The 17,525-nt window shown below is 43.5% G+C and overlaps 2 protein-coding genes across 4 annotated transcripts in view; both read right to left on the bottom strand.

Annotated features, from left to right (window-relative positions):
- The window catches only part of BOD1 (biorientation of chromosomes in cell division 1), a 76,778-nt gene that overhangs the window by 9,980 nt on the left and 49,273 nt on the right, over window positions 1–17,525 (bottom strand). For 2 of the 3 annotated variants that reach the window (XM_068253620.1, XM_068253621.1), the window contains one exon: window positions 5,513–5,568. The exons of the other annotated variant lie outside the window; for it this stretch is intronic. The gene's annotated coding sequence lies outside the window, so the exon portion shown is untranslated. The remainder of the gene's footprint in view (window positions 1–5,512; window positions 5,569–17,525) is intronic. 3 annotated transcript variants of the gene reach the window in all.
- The window catches only part of PTPDC1 (protein tyrosine phosphatase domain containing 1), a 310,105-nt gene that overhangs the window by 243,317 nt on the left and 49,263 nt on the right, over window positions 1–17,525 (bottom strand). The window lies entirely within an intron of this gene.

The following is a 17,525-nucleotide window of genomic DNA, read 5'->3' as shown; positions in this document are numbered from 1 at the left end:
TTCTTCTTCCTGTTCTTGCGTTCCATCTCCTTGTAACAGCACCCAGGCGGCGCCGCTTCAGGGAAATGAGACGCAAGAACAGGAAGGAGGAAGAAGCCAGTACACACATGCAGGACCCGCCGGGCAAGTGAGTATTTATTTATCCTCGCCTTTGTTCGCGCGCCTGCCGCTACGTCGTATCCCCGCCATGCCGCCCTGCCCCCCGAAAACGTGATTGTGCGTGGTGTGATTACCATGCACTATCTAACTGCAGTATACCCTCATACCAGTATACCATGGCAACCCTACCCCCAAGGACACAGAGGCCACATCAAAGGTCTGGAAGTGGCACACATTCCAATCTGGTGGCCCAGGGGAGGATAAAACACTGTCCACATGGCAATGAATGGAGGAGGCAGGGGGGGGCTTACACAGCCATTATCGCTGGGCTGTGTTATTTACATACTGGTGCAGGGTACACTGGGGGCCCCACTTTTTTGGCCTCAAAAATTCGGCTTATATACGATAAAAGGTACCTAAAGTATCTGTTCAAAGTACCGTATATTCCGGCGTATAAGACGACTGGGCGTATAAGACGACCCTCCAACTTTTCCAGTTAATATAGAGTTTGGGATATACTCGCCGTATAAGACTACCCCTCTTCCAACGCACACCAAATAAAAATAAAAAAATAATGTACTGGTGCGGTGTATGAATAGATACTGGTGCTGTACTGTATGTGTTACCCAGTATATAACAGTATATAGTCAATTGACTTGTTGCAATGGTCAACTCTCCTTAAGTAGACTAGTCAGCTGTCCTTGTCTACCTGTTTATCAGAGCGGTATGGAAGAATAGATTGCACTCCCTCAGCAGCGAGATCTGAGAATCGGTAACAGGATAGGGCGTATCACCCGGCATCAATGACACCCGGCGTATAAGACGACCCCCAACTTTTCAGAAGATTTTCAAGGGTTAAAAAGTAGTCTTATACGCAGGAATATACAGTATATTAACTAAATATCTGTTTCAAGTATATTACCCCAGCTTACCCTTAAAGCAGTCCTAAACTCTTGCACAGGAGACAAGGAAAACACAGACAAATCCACCCTGCGTCCACACTGTATGTGTTTATAGAGTACAGACTGTCTAATTTACCCTTTTCAGCAAGTAGTCAGCAAGTGTAATTTGAGCTGCCTGCCAACTCTGCTCAATTGTGAGCTAACATGTAAACACAGGAGGTTAATCCTTTCTGTGCTCCCAGCAAACCACGGAGTAACCACCTTGCAGGATCTCTGTGGAAGTTCTTTTTTTCTTTAAGGGTTATTATGCTGTTGCTCATCTTTCAGAGGAAACAGGAAGTTTTGAGTTCAGGTCTGCTTTGAAGGATCTAATGTCTATACAAAGAGTGCTTGAATATCAATTAAAACCCGGGAGGGTATGACATAGGGTTACATTCCCTCCATGCCCTCCAGAAAAATCATCAGTCCCTTGGGTACAGATGCATTCAATCCAGTAGGTTTTCCTCATTTAAATATAAAGTGCTAGTGTTCTAAATAAAACAATATTATACATTTATAAAATTGTAGAATACTGTAATTAGACTGTCACAGATGCTAAAAAGTCAGTAAAATATATACAGTGGAACTTTGGTTTGCAAGCATAATTCATTCTGGAAACACGCTTATAATCCTAAGCACTCTTACTGTATATGAAAGCAAATTTCTCCAGAAGAATGAATGGAAACTCAGATATTAGTTCCACAATCCAAAAACATTTATAGACTAATATTTAATCCACATTAGGATGTCTTCCCTGCAGGTCGGAGATGCCTTTGTTGTGTCATCCTTACATTCAAGGTCCAAATTAAATCGAATGTCTCTCCAAAGGAATTGCCAATACTGTCAATCACAAACAGCCAAGATAGCTATGTAAGCCTATCTGCTAGAAAGCACACGTGGGCTCCAATATACTGGAGTACCATTCAAGCCTTCCACAAAAGGCTAATCAAATATTAAAAAACGCATGCCAAAACACATGTGTTTTGGAACACTTTAATGAATTTCATGATCGAAATTTCAGTGTCTTGCAAGCAGCAATTATAGAATCACCAATACCAATTGCTTATGCTGGTTGCAGAACTCAGTACAACCGTGAATCATACTTCACTATACAACTAAAATCACGCTCAAGGAACTGAATCTTGCTCTGGTGAGCATAGAGGAGATGCAACCTTATGTCTTAAAGAGGAACTTCAGCCTAAACAAACATACTGTCATTAAGTTACATTAGTTATGTTAATTAAAATAGATAGGTAATATAATCTCTTACCCACCCTGTTTTCAAAAAAACAGGCAAATGTTTGATTTCATGAGGGCAGCCATCTTTTTGGTTGAAAGGAGGTGACAGGGAGCATGAGACACAGTTTCAACTGTCCTGTGTCCTGATCACCCCTCCCAGTTTCTAGGCAACGAGAACAACAACATATGAAATCCCATAATGCTTTGCACAGCATCAGGGAAAAAATTCCCAGGCAGTTTTCTTTGATTGGGCAGAGCTTAGCTTCTGTGCAGCCAAAAATTAGACTTGGATAAGAAAAATAGAGTTCTGATGCTGTGAAACACCAAGCCTTTTCAGTGCTGTTGAGTAGATGTTTAGTCTGGAGGTTCACTTTAAGCTCACTGGCTCTAATTTAGATTTATATATTTCTTACATATACAATAGGTCTTTCGTGACCTTTTTTTAGCATCTGTGGCGATCCAACTATTTTATAAATGTAATATAATGTTTTATTTATAAACCGTAGCACTTTCTTTTTTATATGAAGTGAATTCTACTGGACTGAATGCACCTGCGTCCAGGGTACTGAGGATTGTTCTGCAGAGCATGGAGGGAATTTAACCTAAAATCATACCCTTACGGGTTTTAATTAATATTTGTGCCCTCTTTGTATAGACATTAGACCCTTATGGTGACTTAAAGGGATTGTACAGCAAAAAAAAAAAGTTTCACTTACCTGGGGCTTCTACCAGCCCCATGCAGCCATCCTGTGCCCACGTAGTCACTCACTGCTGCTCTAGTCCCCCTCCGCCAGCTAGTTTTGTTTTTGCCGATCCCAGGGTCGGCGGGCCGCATTGTGTACATTTTTACGCATTCCCGCTGGTGCAGGAACATTAACACATACGTTTTTTTCGAGTTACTGGTTCAACACGTAGATTTTTACGCGTAAAATGTGTTAATGTTCCTGCACCAGCGGGAATGCATAAAAATGTATGCGGCCAGCCGACCCTCAGGTCGGCAAAAACAAAACTAGCTGGCGGAGGGGAACTGGAGCAGCAGTGAGTGACTACGAGGGCACAGGATGGCTGCATGTGGCTGGTAGAAGCCACAGGTAAGTGAAACGTTTTTTTTTTGCCCCCTGGGCACCCCCTGGGCGCTGTTACAAGGAGATGGAACGTAAGAACAGAAAGAAGAAAGAAGTACATGCGTGCAGGACCCCAGGCAAGTGAGTATTTGTTTACCCCCGTCTCTACGTCCCCCCTCCACCCACCTAGCTCTCTATACTGCGGGCACCTATTCTGGCTACCTATACTGCAGACATCTATTCCTGGCCATCTATGCTGGATGCACCTATGCCTGGCTACCTATTCTGCGGCCACCTATTACTGGCTACACCTAGCCCTGGCTACCTATACTGTGGCCACCTATTAGTGGCTACACTTATCCCTGGCTACCTATACTGCGGCCACCTATTATTGGCTGCACCTATCCCTGGCTACCTATACAGCGGCCACCTATCCCTGGCTACCTATACTGCGGCCACCTATTACTGAATACACCTATCCCTGGCTACCTATACTGCAGTCACCTATTACTGGCTACAGTACACCAATCCCTGCTTTTACCTATACTGCGGACACCTATTACTGGTTACACCCATCCCTGGCTACCTATACTGCTGCCACCTTTTACTGGCTGCACCTATTCCTGGCTACTTATACTGGAGGCACCTATACCTAACTAGCTATACTGGAGGCACCTATACCTGGCTACCATACGGGGAGGGTGGGACGGGAGCTCTGTAAAAACATCGCCGGAGATTTGGGCGCAACCAGTGCCGCCATAGGCTGTAATAGGAGTAAGGCTATAGTGTCGCTCAGTGAGTAATTTGGGCGCCGTCAAAAGACAGAACACAAATTATTATTTAAAAAAAAAATGTAATTCAGCTGCCAGCAATAGCTGGAAGCCGAATTACATATCTTTCACCACTATCCATGGCGACCTGGAGGGGGAATAGTATTTAACATTGCCAGGACTTTTGCAGGAGCAGGGTGAGCCATTTTACAGCTTTACCCTGCACCCAAATCTCCCGACGGCTTAAGCATATGCATGCAGAGGGAGTGGGGCACATCTGGCTGCCATACTAGTGTGTGTGTGGGGGCACATTATTGCAAGGGGGAGGTCCGAGCCCAAATAATTGTATAATACCGTGGTATTTTTTTTTTAGACCGTTATCAAAGTGTGGATTTTCATATCGCTGCAACCCTATTTACATGTTATGTCCCATATAGTTACACTAATAGTATGTGTTTCATTTTGAGATGATTTTATCTAGACACCTTGAAGAGATTTTAATTTGCATGGGAACACCGCATTGGCTAAACAATTCACCGATGATTTTGAAGGGTGGGTTACGCACACATGCATGCAAATCATATTTTTATTGTGTGTAACATTGCCTGAAGAAACGAGGGAGCCACCCTTGAAAAACACGTTTAATAAATTTGTTCTTTTCAATAATCATATTTGTTTGTTCAATACAATTTTTTCCCTAAACTATGGGGCACTTTGCCAATGCAGCATACACATGGAAAACTAGCAGCTCACCCCGCCACCTGCCTGATCCTCATTGCATGAGCCCACAAGCACATGTGCTTCAGACCACACTTGAGTTCATCGACATTGGAAACCTACCAGCTGATCACTCCCCTCTACCAATCCACAGCCTACATACGTACACGAGCCTGGTCCCTGGCATAGACAGGCAAAAACTTAAATGCTGGTCACTCATACCACACCAGCCACCCAATCCAGGTGAGATTTGTCCTCCCAGAGGACTACCGATTTGATAACTGTATACATTCAATGTGCACTTTTCTTCTCTTTGTCCTACCTCTACAAGATATTGACAACCCTGGTGTTTTACGTGTAATTGCACTAGTCTGGAAGTCTGTTTTGCATAAAGTGGCTGGGGAAGGAGCATTTTAAAGGGGACTTGAAGTGGGAGGAATAGAGAGGCTACAATCAGCATAGAAGTCAGGCAACTGACATTGTTTATTAGAGAGTGAATATGGAAATCTCCATAGTCATCTCACTTCTCTTTAGCAGGAACTTTAAAAGTTACATCAGTAATTGAAGGTGCAGATTACAAATACAAATTCTGCTACTGAGGGACTGAAGAAAAACAGCACAAGATTTTAATCTGCAATTGGGCTGTATGTCATACCAACAATATGTAAGAAGTACAAGTTACCTATTAGCACAGTGTCCAGATTGGGGTAGTTTAATCGGATCTGAATCACCAGATTTCTAAAATACATAAGAAAAGTAAATTAACATATGCAAATATAAGCACAAATTCAGGAAAAACATTGTTTGTACAAAAATAAATAAATAATAATGCACATTCTTTAACAGTACACTACAGGGTAAACCACGCATAAGGATGGTGTTCAAATTTGTTAATATATTTCTACAACTAACACAAACTCTTACTTGCTTCATGAAAGTGCCTGCTGAATTCCAGACTAAGGGCTTGTTTCCATGCAGCGCAGAGCCCCGTGGCCCTGCGCGTTATTCCTGGTGGGGGGCGGGGCTTGCGATTTCATTCACTACACTGAATGGGATTGTGGGCTGAAGCGCCTTGAAATGCAGCAAATCATGCGCGGCTATTCAGTGGTGAATCGCTGCGCATGAGTGTAAACGGCAGACAGTGAAGTCTATGCACTGTCTGCTGTCCCTGCGATCGCGTTTCCATAAATGTGCATGAAGGGAAATGAGCACTTAGGGCTGACCTGCTGACTTAGGGCTAGCTCCCAGTGCTCAATTGTGATGCAGAATAATTCAGCATGTCAACTCACTGCCTATACAACTTTATGGGGCTGTTCACAGTACTGCGTTGTAAATGAAGTGAGTAATGCCCCAAAAAAGACAGGCCAGAAGGACTGCGCTCCACAACACTTGACAGAATTAGAAGTATATAGAACCCAAAATGTCACCAATATAGGGGATCCGCAAACTTTAACAGAGTACACACTCTCCAGTCACGATTTTAGTCCACAGGGAAAGTTGCGATCACAATCCTGACCTCTCAGCGTGGCATAGGATTTCCCTGAAAAGAATGAGAATATAGTGCAATATTGCTTCCAATGAACCACCCAGTGATTCACTTCATGCAATTGTGTGAAACTGCCTCCACCAGTATATCAAGGAAACACGGGGGGGTATATATTCACCCCCTTAGTGAGTTGCACTCACCAGATACTTTCTTGTTTTTCAAGCATATAAGCCCTCCAGCCTGGGCAATCACAATTCAGGACCTTTAAAACATATAGATCGAAGCTTCCATAGCATAAAACCGTTTTTCATTTATTGCTAAAAATGCATAAAACATGCGTACCGGATTCCAGTGCATAAGCGTTTCTATGAGCGTGTCAGCACCGCCGCGGTCGGATCCACGCTGCACACCACAGTCCCCGCTTAGCTTCCTCCTTCCGTCCCACGTGACTCCTTAGCTCCGCCCTATGCGTTTCGTCATTTGACTCATCAGGGGCCCTGATGCCCCTGATGAGTCAAATGACGAAACGCGTAGGGCGGAGCTAAGGAGTCACATGGGACGGAAGGAGGAAGCTAAGCGGGGACTGTGGTGTGCAGCGTGGATCCGACCGCGGCGGTGCTGACACGCTCATAGAAACGCTTATGCACTGGAATCCGGTACGCATGTTTTATGCATTTTTAGCAATAAATGAAAAACGGTTTTATGCTATGGAAGCTTCGATCTATATGTTTTAAAGGTCCTGAATTGTGATTGCCCAGGCTGGAGGGCTTATATGCTTGAAAAACAAGAAAGTATCTGGTGAGTGCAACTCACTAAGGGGGTGAATATATACCCCCCCGTGTTTCCTTGATATACTGGTGGAGGCAGTTTCACACAATTGCATGAAGTGAATCACTGGGTGGTTCATTGGAAGCAATATTGCACTATATTCTCATTCTTTTTAGGGAAATCCTATGCCACGCTGAGAGGTCAGGATTGTGATCGCAACTTTCCCTGTGGACTAAAAACTGCGTTGTAAATGATTGCGTTATTCCAACTCAATGCATGAAGGCTTTGAATTAAAGTCTATGTCCGTGTCTGTATACCTATAACATTGCAACTGCAATAGGGAATAGAGGCGCCAACAGAATAAAAGTATCTAAAAAGTTTAAAAATAGAGGAGGCAGTGGTGGACTTGCCTCCTCCAAGCAGAAAAGATAATATTGATGTAATATCAAAGCAGTTTATTTATACATCCCAAAAGATCATACAACGAGTTTTGCAGGATTGACCCCGCTTCTTCAGGCAATAAGGATGGAGCATATACAAACAGGTCTGTAATTCAGCCAAGTGCCTCTGAATAACAAACCTGTTTGTATATGCTCCATCCTTATTGCCTGAAGAAGTGGGGTCAAACCTGCGATATGCATTGTATGATCGTTTGGAGTGTATAAATAAACTGCTTTATTGATATTACATCAGTATTATCTTGTGTCTGCTTGGAGGAGGCAAGTCCACCACTGCCTCCTCTATTTTTTTACTTTTTAGATACAGTGAGATGCGAAAGTTTGGGCAACCTTGTCAATTGTCATGATTTTCCTGTATAAATCGTTGGTTGTTGCGATAAAAAATGTCAGTTAAATATATCATTTAGGAGACACACACAGTGATTTTTGAGAAGTGAAATGACGTTTATTGGATTTACAGAAAGTGTGCAGTATTTGTTTAAACAAAATTAGGCAGTTGCATACATTTGGGCACCACGAAAAAGAAATTAAATCAATATTTAGTAGATACTCCTTTTGCAGAAATTGCAGCCTCTAAACGCTTCCTGTAGGTTCCAATGAGAGTCTGGATTCTGGTTGAAGGTATTTTGGACCTTTCCTCTTTACAAAACATCTCTAGTTCATTCAGGTTTGATGGCTTTCAAGCATGGACAGCTCTCTTTAACGCATTGTACTTGTTCCTCTGCATGAATGTCTTACTGGATTTTGAGCAGTGTTTAGGGTCATTGTCTTGTTGAAAGAACCAGGCCCAGCGCAGCTTCAGCTTTGTCACCGAGTCCTGGACATTGGTCCACAGAATCTGCTGATACTGAGTGGAATCCATGAGTCCCTCAACTTTGACCAGATTTCCAGTCCCACACAGCATGATGGAATACGACCATATTTTACTGTAGGTAGCAGGTGTTTTTCTTGGAATGCTGTGTTTTTTTTCCTCCATACATAACGCCCCAATAACTTAATTTTAGTTTCATCAGGCCACAGCACCTTATTCCAAAATGAAGCTGGCTTGTCCAAATGTAGGTCAGGGGTCACTGAACTTACCAAGCCAATTTGAGTTCTAATAATTAGTTCTAAAGGTTTTGGAATCAATAAAATGACAACAGTGCCCAAATGTATGCACCTGCCTAATTTTATTTAAACAATTATTGCACATTTTTCTGTAAATCCAATAAACTTAATTTCACTTCTCAAATATCACTGTGTGTGTCTCCTATATGATATATTTAACTGACTTTTTTTTTTTTATTTGTAACAAACAATGATTTATACAGGAAAATCATTACGATTAACAAGGTTGCCCAAACTTTCGCATCCCACTGTACTTTTATTCTTTTGGCGCCTCTGTAAACCTATAACATTGTACAATACCACCCTTGGTGGAGGGGTGTTTTTTTCCAATTTTTCCTATCTACAGAGAGCGACTTCTTAATCCTGAGTGGGATCAGGACTCATCTTCCCATCTGCATTATCAGTGGTTGCTTGAGAGGTTAAGGCCCATACACACGTCTGATTTTTCCAAACGACGGGTCGTTCGAACGTCCCGTCGTTCAGACGTCCGCCCGCTAAATCGGGCGTGTGTACAGACTGTCGATCGCGTGATAAGACTGAGTTTAAACGATCCGCCAGTCGTTCCGAAAAAATCAGACGTGTGTATGGGCCTTAACCCTAACTTGTTAGTATATTGTATTTACTCTATCATCTCTTGCTCTACTACCAGTACATGCTACACCATATTGGGCTATCAGTGTCCCTATTTTCTTTTATATTGCAGTTCACATACATTTTAAAGTGTGCGTCATGCAGTTAACCACAGTGAATCCAGCCTAATGCTGGGCATGCACGGTTAGTTTATGTGCCGGTATCGAGCCAGCGGCTCGATGCCGGCGCATCACCGCTCGTGCGCGCGGATCGGTTCCCATTCGTCCCCGCGGGCGCTTCTTATCAGCGCTTCGTTTTTTGTTTTTTTTTTCTTCTTACCTGACAGGTAATGAGATCTATTTGCGAGACGGAAGTGTGCTAAAATTTCAGGATACCAATGAATGTAAGAGTAAGGGCCACCACTATGTAAGAGTAAGGGCCCGTTACCACTGGAGCCAAATTGCAGGGGTTTCCTGCACATGATTTTGGATGCAGAAACGCAGCCAATTTAAATAATTAGGCTGCATTCATGTCACGTGCAGGTAATAAGTGCTGCTGGCTGTAGTTTTTCACAGAACTCATCAGAATCCCTATAGACGAGCATGGCACACAGTGGTGTAGCAATAGACAAGGCACATAACTGAGCACATAATAGCCAGAGCTGCAGCCACACTCCACTGGTGACCAGAATCATTAAGGAGCCTTGCCCAAAGACTCATTATTTTACTTACTGACTTGAGCAAGGACTCAAACTCAGGTCAAAGGCTCTAATCCCACATCAAAGGCCTTACCAGTATGCTATCTAAAATTGTAGACTATAACTGCGCTTCACGGATAACTTTAAAACAAATAGGGGATCGCAGCTTGTATAGAGTCACCCTCTCCAACTAAAACAGGTTAAAAATCACTTGCTGCGCATACACAGTCCAATCTTCTGCGAAGATATGACACCTTATAATGAGAACGAGAGGAGAACGCACATGGTGCTCAGCACTGTCTCCACTATCTGTTGTATCTTCTTAAATGCTTATCATGTATGTCTCTTGTTTTAGTTCACTATTATTCATGTCCTTGTAGATGTTGAGCTCTGTAAAGTGCCAAACTCAATTCCAGGTGTGATCCTGTCATGCTTGGCGAAATAAATAAATGAAATAAATGATTCTGATATACTATATGATCAGCACCTTGTGCTGCACTCCAGAGAGATATGCCTTCACCAATGGGATCACACAGAACTTCCCCCCCTCTGTGAATCAACTCGCCCACTGGCGTCTTGGTTCTTAGCATGTAGTATATACTGCACATAAAACGACCATCCTCCGGTATAGCCTTCCACAGACTTCGTCCTCACTGGGCAGAGCCAGATAGCACACTGACAATCCGGAAGAGAAGGCATACCCAGTGAGGACGTATCTCCCTGTGTCTGCGGCCAGGGACTTTGAAGTCTGTTCCAGTGAGGATTGCCTTGTTTTATTACCTTTTAATAAAAAGTCTGTGGAAGGCTATACCGGAGGATGGGCGTTTTATGTGCAGTATATACTACATGCTAAGAACCAAGACGCCAGTCGGTGAGTTGATTCACAAAGGGAGGAAGTTCTGTGTGATCCCATTGGTGAAGGTACAATACTCTGGAGTGCAGCACGATGTGCTGATCATATAGTATATAGACAGTGCTGAGCACTGTGTGTGCTCTCCTCTCGTACTCAGTACGCTATCTCGGGGATGCAGAGGTTTGCGACAGCACCGGGGCCCCTGGACCAGAGGGGCCCATTAGCCACTAGGGTCCCTCCCTCAACTGCAGTATAAGCTCCTCAATGGTGCTATGCTGGTAATGATCACTTCTTTATCTACTTTGAATAGTTATAATTATTAAATTATTCCCTTCCTCTGCTCACACCTATCATACTGTGAATGTCTTTGGCAGGTTGTGCTGCTCCATATGATTATATATGCAAAACACAGACTGAAATCAGTCCTTATTGGCCCCTGTCAATTATACCGTAGTATCTAAACGATAACTTTTAATCTTGTTGATTAAAATAGGGCTGTATGATAAATCACCACCACCCAACCTGTGGGAGGTTAGATACTATAGTTTATACCACTAGTATAAACTATAGTGTGGGATAGATACTATAGTTTATACCACTAATGCTCTGCTGTATAATTGTCCAGACTAATTGGGATAGTGTGTAAAGTTCCGCCCGTCAGTTGGAAATTTCCACCAACTGAAAATGTATGGGCAGTGATTTGACATGCAGCATTATTCTGCAATGCAACTAACGCAGTGTGAATGCACCCAAAGGGCTCGTTTCCACTAGTGCGGCGTGCGTCTCGTAGACGCACGCCGGCACTGTGCGGGATCGCAGGCTAATCCCATGAGCCGTGCCATGCACGGCTATGGTAATCGCAGCCTCCGCCGCAAATTCTGTAGGGGGTTCCGGCCGAATCGCTACTGCAAGCGATTCGGCCGGCGGCGCAGTTATCCCCTATGGCAGAGTTTCCCCGCGCGATTTGCCTGCGGGGAAACTCTGCGGATTCGTGGCCATTTCCGCGACAGCAAAGTTGCTACCTATTGCTATTATTCTAAAGAGCTGAACCACTTGTTCTTGCCGTGGTGTTTTAAAAGCTTTGTGACTAAGATTATGGAAACTAAACGTATAAACTTTAAAGGTTTTTGTACTGTAACTTTGATTTCCATATTTGGCTCTAAGTTAGGTACACATACACACAGACTAGATTCTAGTCTACTGAATGTTGACCAGAAATATGTTTTATGGAGATACCATTGAGTAATATAGCAGTGTAAATGGTTTAAGTACAGCTGTCCGCCAACCTGATGGCTTTATGCTGCAACGCACAATGGTGCGTCATGTTTGCCACCTTGTTCACAATACACACCGGTGTTCATCCACTCTGGTCTACTGCTACCAACGCTGATGACAATTGCTGCAACACTGATGGGAGCTCCAGAAAAAGCATACCGTATTTTTCGGAATATAAGACGCACTTTTTCTCCCCCAAAAATAGGAAGCAAAAGTGCCTGCGTCTTATATTCCAAAGGCAGGGAATCCCCGACTTCAGAACCGCCCGCCGATGCCAACCGCCGCATTGTCGGGGACTCCCTGCCTTGTCCCCCTGTGTGGTCTGCCGGGTCCCGCTCCCCCGGTAACAATAACTGCAGAGCAACTCACCTTTCTATGGATTCCAGCGCTGTGTAGTCTGCTGTGTGGTCCTCCGCCTCCAGCATGTCAGCTACACCTGTAAATGAAAAGTTAGCGCAGAGACACTCACCTACGCGGCGGGGGCACGATCTGCAGACATCTCGGTCCCGGGAGGCTTTCCCTAGTGACGTCTCCTGCTAATGACTCATTGAGTCATGGGGAATGACTCATTGAATCATTAACAGGAGCCGTCACTCGGGGGAGCCGCGCAGCTTCCCCTAGAGATAGCTCCTGTGAATGATTCAATGAGTCATAGGAAATGACTCAATGAGTCATTAGCAGGAGCCGTCACCAGGGGAAGCCCGCCCGAGACAGAGATGTCTACAGATCGTGCCACCGCCGTTGAGTAGGTGAGTGTCTCTGCGCTAACTTTTCATTTACAGGTGTAGCTGACATGCTGGAGGCGGAGGACCACACAGCAGACTACACAGCGCTGGAATCCATAGAAAGGTGAGTTGCTATGCCGTCATTGTTGCCAAGGGAGAGCGTCCACATGGGGGGGGGGCAGAGGACAGGATGGGCACTGGGGGGGGGGGGGGGGGCACACACATGAACATGCACTGGGGGGGGGCACACACAGGAGGACAGGAGGGGACACAGACACACACACACAGGGGGACATTTGTGGACACAAGGGGCCTGGAGGACCACAGAGGGGGCTGGAGGAGACACACAGGACATGAGGGGACACATGGGGCAAGAGGATCACACAAGGTGGCTGGAAGGGATGCCACACACAGGGGGACAGAAAGGGACACAAGAGGACAATGGGGAGAACATGTACTGTACAATACGCTCCTGGAATATGGACGCACCTTGTTTAGTATATACTGTATACATTTTTTTCCCAGATTTTTGCCCTCTAAACCTAGGTGCGTCTTATATTGCAGAGCGTCTTATATTCCGAAAAATACGGTACTTTTGAGTGAACACTAATTGGAATCCACACAGTGGAACGTGCACTGTCATTTGCCACAAGTCTTTGCCTTGTCTGTAAAAGTTTTACATGCTGTGAGTTGGTGTTGAAAATGTGTACATAGCTTTACTTCTGCTTCACAGTTTTTCACTTTTTTTTGTTAAGAATGTTATATAGTGCTATGAAAAAAGTAGTTGCCCCTTCCCGATTTCTTATTTTTCTGCATTTTTGTCTCACTTAAATGTTTCAGATCATCAGGTAAAATTAAATTTTGGAATCCAAGTAAACACAAAATGCACTTAAGTGATCAATTTATTAAGGTTAAAAAATTCCAAAAGTGCATGGCCCTTTGTGAGAAAGTAATTCCCTCTAATTCTAATTTGTTGTGCCACCCTTAGCAGCAACAACTGGAATCGAGTGTTTGTTAAGACTGCCAAGGAGTCTCTCACATTGCTGCGGAGATACTTTAGCCCACTTTTTGCAGAACTGTTTCATTCAGCCATATTGGAGGGTTTCTAAACAAGCCACCTTTTTAAAGAGGAACTCCAGTAAAAATAATGTAATAAAAAAAGTGCTTCATTTTTACAATAATTATGTATAAATGATTTAGTCAGTGTTTGCTCATTGTAAAATCTTTCCTCTCCCCGGTTTACATTCTGACATTTATTACATGGTGACATTTTTACTGTGGGCAGGTTATGTAGCTGCTGCTAGCTATTTTGGCTGTTAGAGACAGCTGTAAACTGCTAATTCCTGTCTGTGAGCCTTGTTACATTGTAACAAACTGCCAAAACTACCGCGGTACTCAGAGCTTCTTGTGGGAGGGGTTTCAGCACAAAATCAGGCATACAGCGCCCCCTGATGGTCTGTTTGTGAAAAGCAATATATTTCTCATGTAAAAGGGGGTATCAGCTACTGATTGGGATAAAGTTCAATTCTTGGTTGGAGTTTCTCATTAAGGTCATGCCACATCATCTCAATTTGATTCAAGCCCAGAGTTTCACTAGGCCACTTCAAAACCTTAATTTTTTTTTTCTTTTAAGCCAGCGATGGACTGGCTGGGTTTTTTTTTTTTTTTGGGTCATTGTTCTGATGCAGAACCCAAGAGCACTTTGCGGTCACGAACTGATGGCTAGACATTCTCCTCCAAGATTTTTGGTATGGTTCCATCGATCATAGCAAGTCCTCCAGGTTCTGACACAGCAAAGTAGCTCCCACCACTATTTTTGACCGTTGGTATGATGTTCTGTTTCTAAAATGCTGTGTTATGTTTATTCCAGATGTAAAGGGGCACACACCTTGCAAAACGTTCAAATTTTGTTTCGTCATTCCACAGCATATTTCAAAAAAGTCTTGGGGATCATCAATATGTTCTTTTTGGTCAGCAGTGGTTTTTGCCTTTGAACTCTGCCATGAATATCATTTTTGCCTAATCTTTTTCTTAAAGGGAACCTTAACTGAGAGGGATATGAATGTTTCCTTTTAAACAATACAAGTTGCTTGGCATCCTGCTGATCTCTTTGACTGCAGTAGTGTCTGAATTACACATCTGGAACAAATATGCAGCTAATCCAGTCTGATTTCAGTCAGAGCACCTGATCTGCATGCTTGTTGAGGGGCTGTAGCTAAAAGTATTAGAGCAGTAGCAGGAATGAAGCAACGCTACCACCACCGTTGCACAGTCCAAGGGAGCAGGAATCACAGGTCTCAGAACATATAGGAAAAAAGGTGTAGTCCGCTACACCGAGGCTGGGTGAAAAACTTTTCTTCAACTTTATTAGCACATCAGGAAACACATACAAGGCTGACGCGTATCGGAGCTCTGAAAGGCTCCTTAATCATAGCCCATTGATTAAGGAGCTATGATTAAGGAGCCTTTCAGAGCTCCGATACGCGTCAGCTTTGTATGTGTTTCCTGATGTGCTAATAAAGTTGAAGAAAAGTTTTTTACCCAGCCTCGGTGTAGCGGACTACTCCTTTTTTCCTAAAAGTATTAGAGACACAGGAACAGCAGGAGAGTCAGGCAACTGGTATTATTTTAAAAGGCAAAATCTATATCCTTCTCAGTTTAGGTTCCATTTAAGGTTGAGTCATGATCACTGATCTTAACTGAGGTAAGTGAGGCCTGCAGTTTTTTAGATGCTGTTCTGGGTTCTTTTGTGACCTCTTGGATGAGCCATCGCCAGACTCTTGGGGGGGATTTTTGTAGGTCAGTCACTCCTCCTAGGTAAGGGTCACCCTTGTTCCATGTTATCTCCATTTGTGGATTAACGGCTCTTATGGTTCACTGGAGTCCCAAAGGATTAGAAATGGCTTTATAATCTATTCCAGACTGATAGATGCTAATTATTTTGTTTCTCATCTGTTCCTGAATTTCTTTAGATTGTGGCATGATCTCTTCTTTTTGGGGTCTTTCGGCCTACACACTTGTATGTGCCTGATGACGTGGGGCGCAATGAGTCGGCGAGCTTTGTGGGTGGCCAGAGGGACACCGGTGAGCACCGGAGCTGCAGTGAGGGAACCCAGAAGACTTCAAGGGGCAGGAAGAAGCCCCAGGTAAGTAAAGACTGCATTCCCCTTTTCCCCACAGGAGTACTTTAAGTGTGACAAACATGCACAAAAATATGAAATCAGGAAGTGGGCAAACTGTAATTATTTTCAAATGCAGTCTTATTTATTTCAGAAGATATAATTTACCCTATTACTACTTGCATGTCCAACCATTGTCTGATATCTGTAGCTACCTAGAAGCATGTGTTAGTTTCATCTGTCCAGTACACAAACATGCAGGTCCTTATGAAAATGTTCACAATAAAGCCTATATTCCTCATTTCACAGCAAGCAAATCAGAACATACGGGTAGATTTTGTACCTAAAGTAACAGCTGGCATTAACACTAGCACTTAAAAAATCGGAGCAGTGCTTTTTGGCGCTGCTAGATTTGGGCGCAGCCAGCGCCGCCATAGACTATAATAGGAATCAGTCTATAGCGGTGCTCAGTGGGTAACGTCGGCACCGTCAGAAGACGGAGCAGAGGTTGCTTAAAAATCACAATAATTCGGCCTCCAGCAACAGCTGGAAGCCAAATTATTTCATTCCCTACCATCCATGGCGGCCTGGAGGGGGAATAGTAATTAAAACGGCCCGGACTTGTGCAGAAGCAGGATCAGCCATATACCGGCTGTATCCTGCTCCCAAGTCTACTGGCGTCGATTTCAAATGTACTCCTTAAAACCTCCAGCAGGGAAAGTGCTTTGCCATACTGCTGCAGTAAGAGCCATTTCTGCCCTGCTAATCAGCGGTCTGTCTCCACCATTTACTGTTATTTACACTGTAGCTAAAGTGTAAATAACATGCAGGCAGTTTCCGTTTGTTGATTACAGAGTGCTCCGAATCCCAGTGTGAGTACTGGTGTTTTTTTATAACGACCTTAAAGAGGAACTCCAGCCTAAACAAACATACTGTCATTAAGTTACATTAGTTATGTTAATTAAAATAGATAGGTAAAATAATCTCTGACCCACACTGTTTTAAAAGAACAGTCAAATGTTTGATTTCATGATGGCAGCCATCTTTTTGGTTGAAAGGAGGCGACAGGGAGCATGAGACACAGTTCCAACTGTCCTGTGTCCTGAGCACCTCTCCCAGTTGCTAGGCAACGTGAACAACAACTTAAGAAATCCCATCATGATCTGCACAACATCAGGGAAAAAAAGCCTGGGCAGTTCTGCTGAGTAGATTTTTAGTCTTAAGAGAGTAATTGGTTAGCCACCTTGTTGGATCACTAAAAACCTTGTTTATTTTCTACTGTAGTTTCAGCCTCTCCATAGAAGCAAACAGGCTGTTTAGCAGTTTGTCTGCACTAGTGTTCTCAAAATCATGTTTCTGGAAAACAATTACTAAAAGAGTGTACATAGTATAAGAGGACAAAGTGTCCCTCTAAAAGAAGAAAGTCTCTCGCCTCTGATCTTTCATAACTCCCTATTGATTGTTCAATATAATGGATGGCTTCACTTACCTGAGACTCAGCTCACTTTGTACTAGCAACTTTGTACTAACACTGGTAGTGGAATAATGTAATTATACTTGCTCCAAGCTCTCGATCTATTGAAACCTTAGAGGTGTGGGATTCACTATAGGAATCCTCTATAACCATCAGGGCTGTG

This window comes from Hyperolius riggenbachi, chromosome 9, assembly GCF_040937935.1.
Source record: "Hyperolius riggenbachi isolate aHypRig1 chromosome 9, aHypRig1.pri, whole genome shotgun sequence".
In the NCBI taxonomy this organism is placed as follows: Eukaryota; Metazoa; Chordata; class Amphibia; order Anura; family Hyperoliidae; genus Hyperolius; species Hyperolius riggenbachi.
The sequence above is the reverse complement of the archived record's forward strand: the minus strand, read 5'-3'. Positions and strand labels throughout refer to the sequence as shown.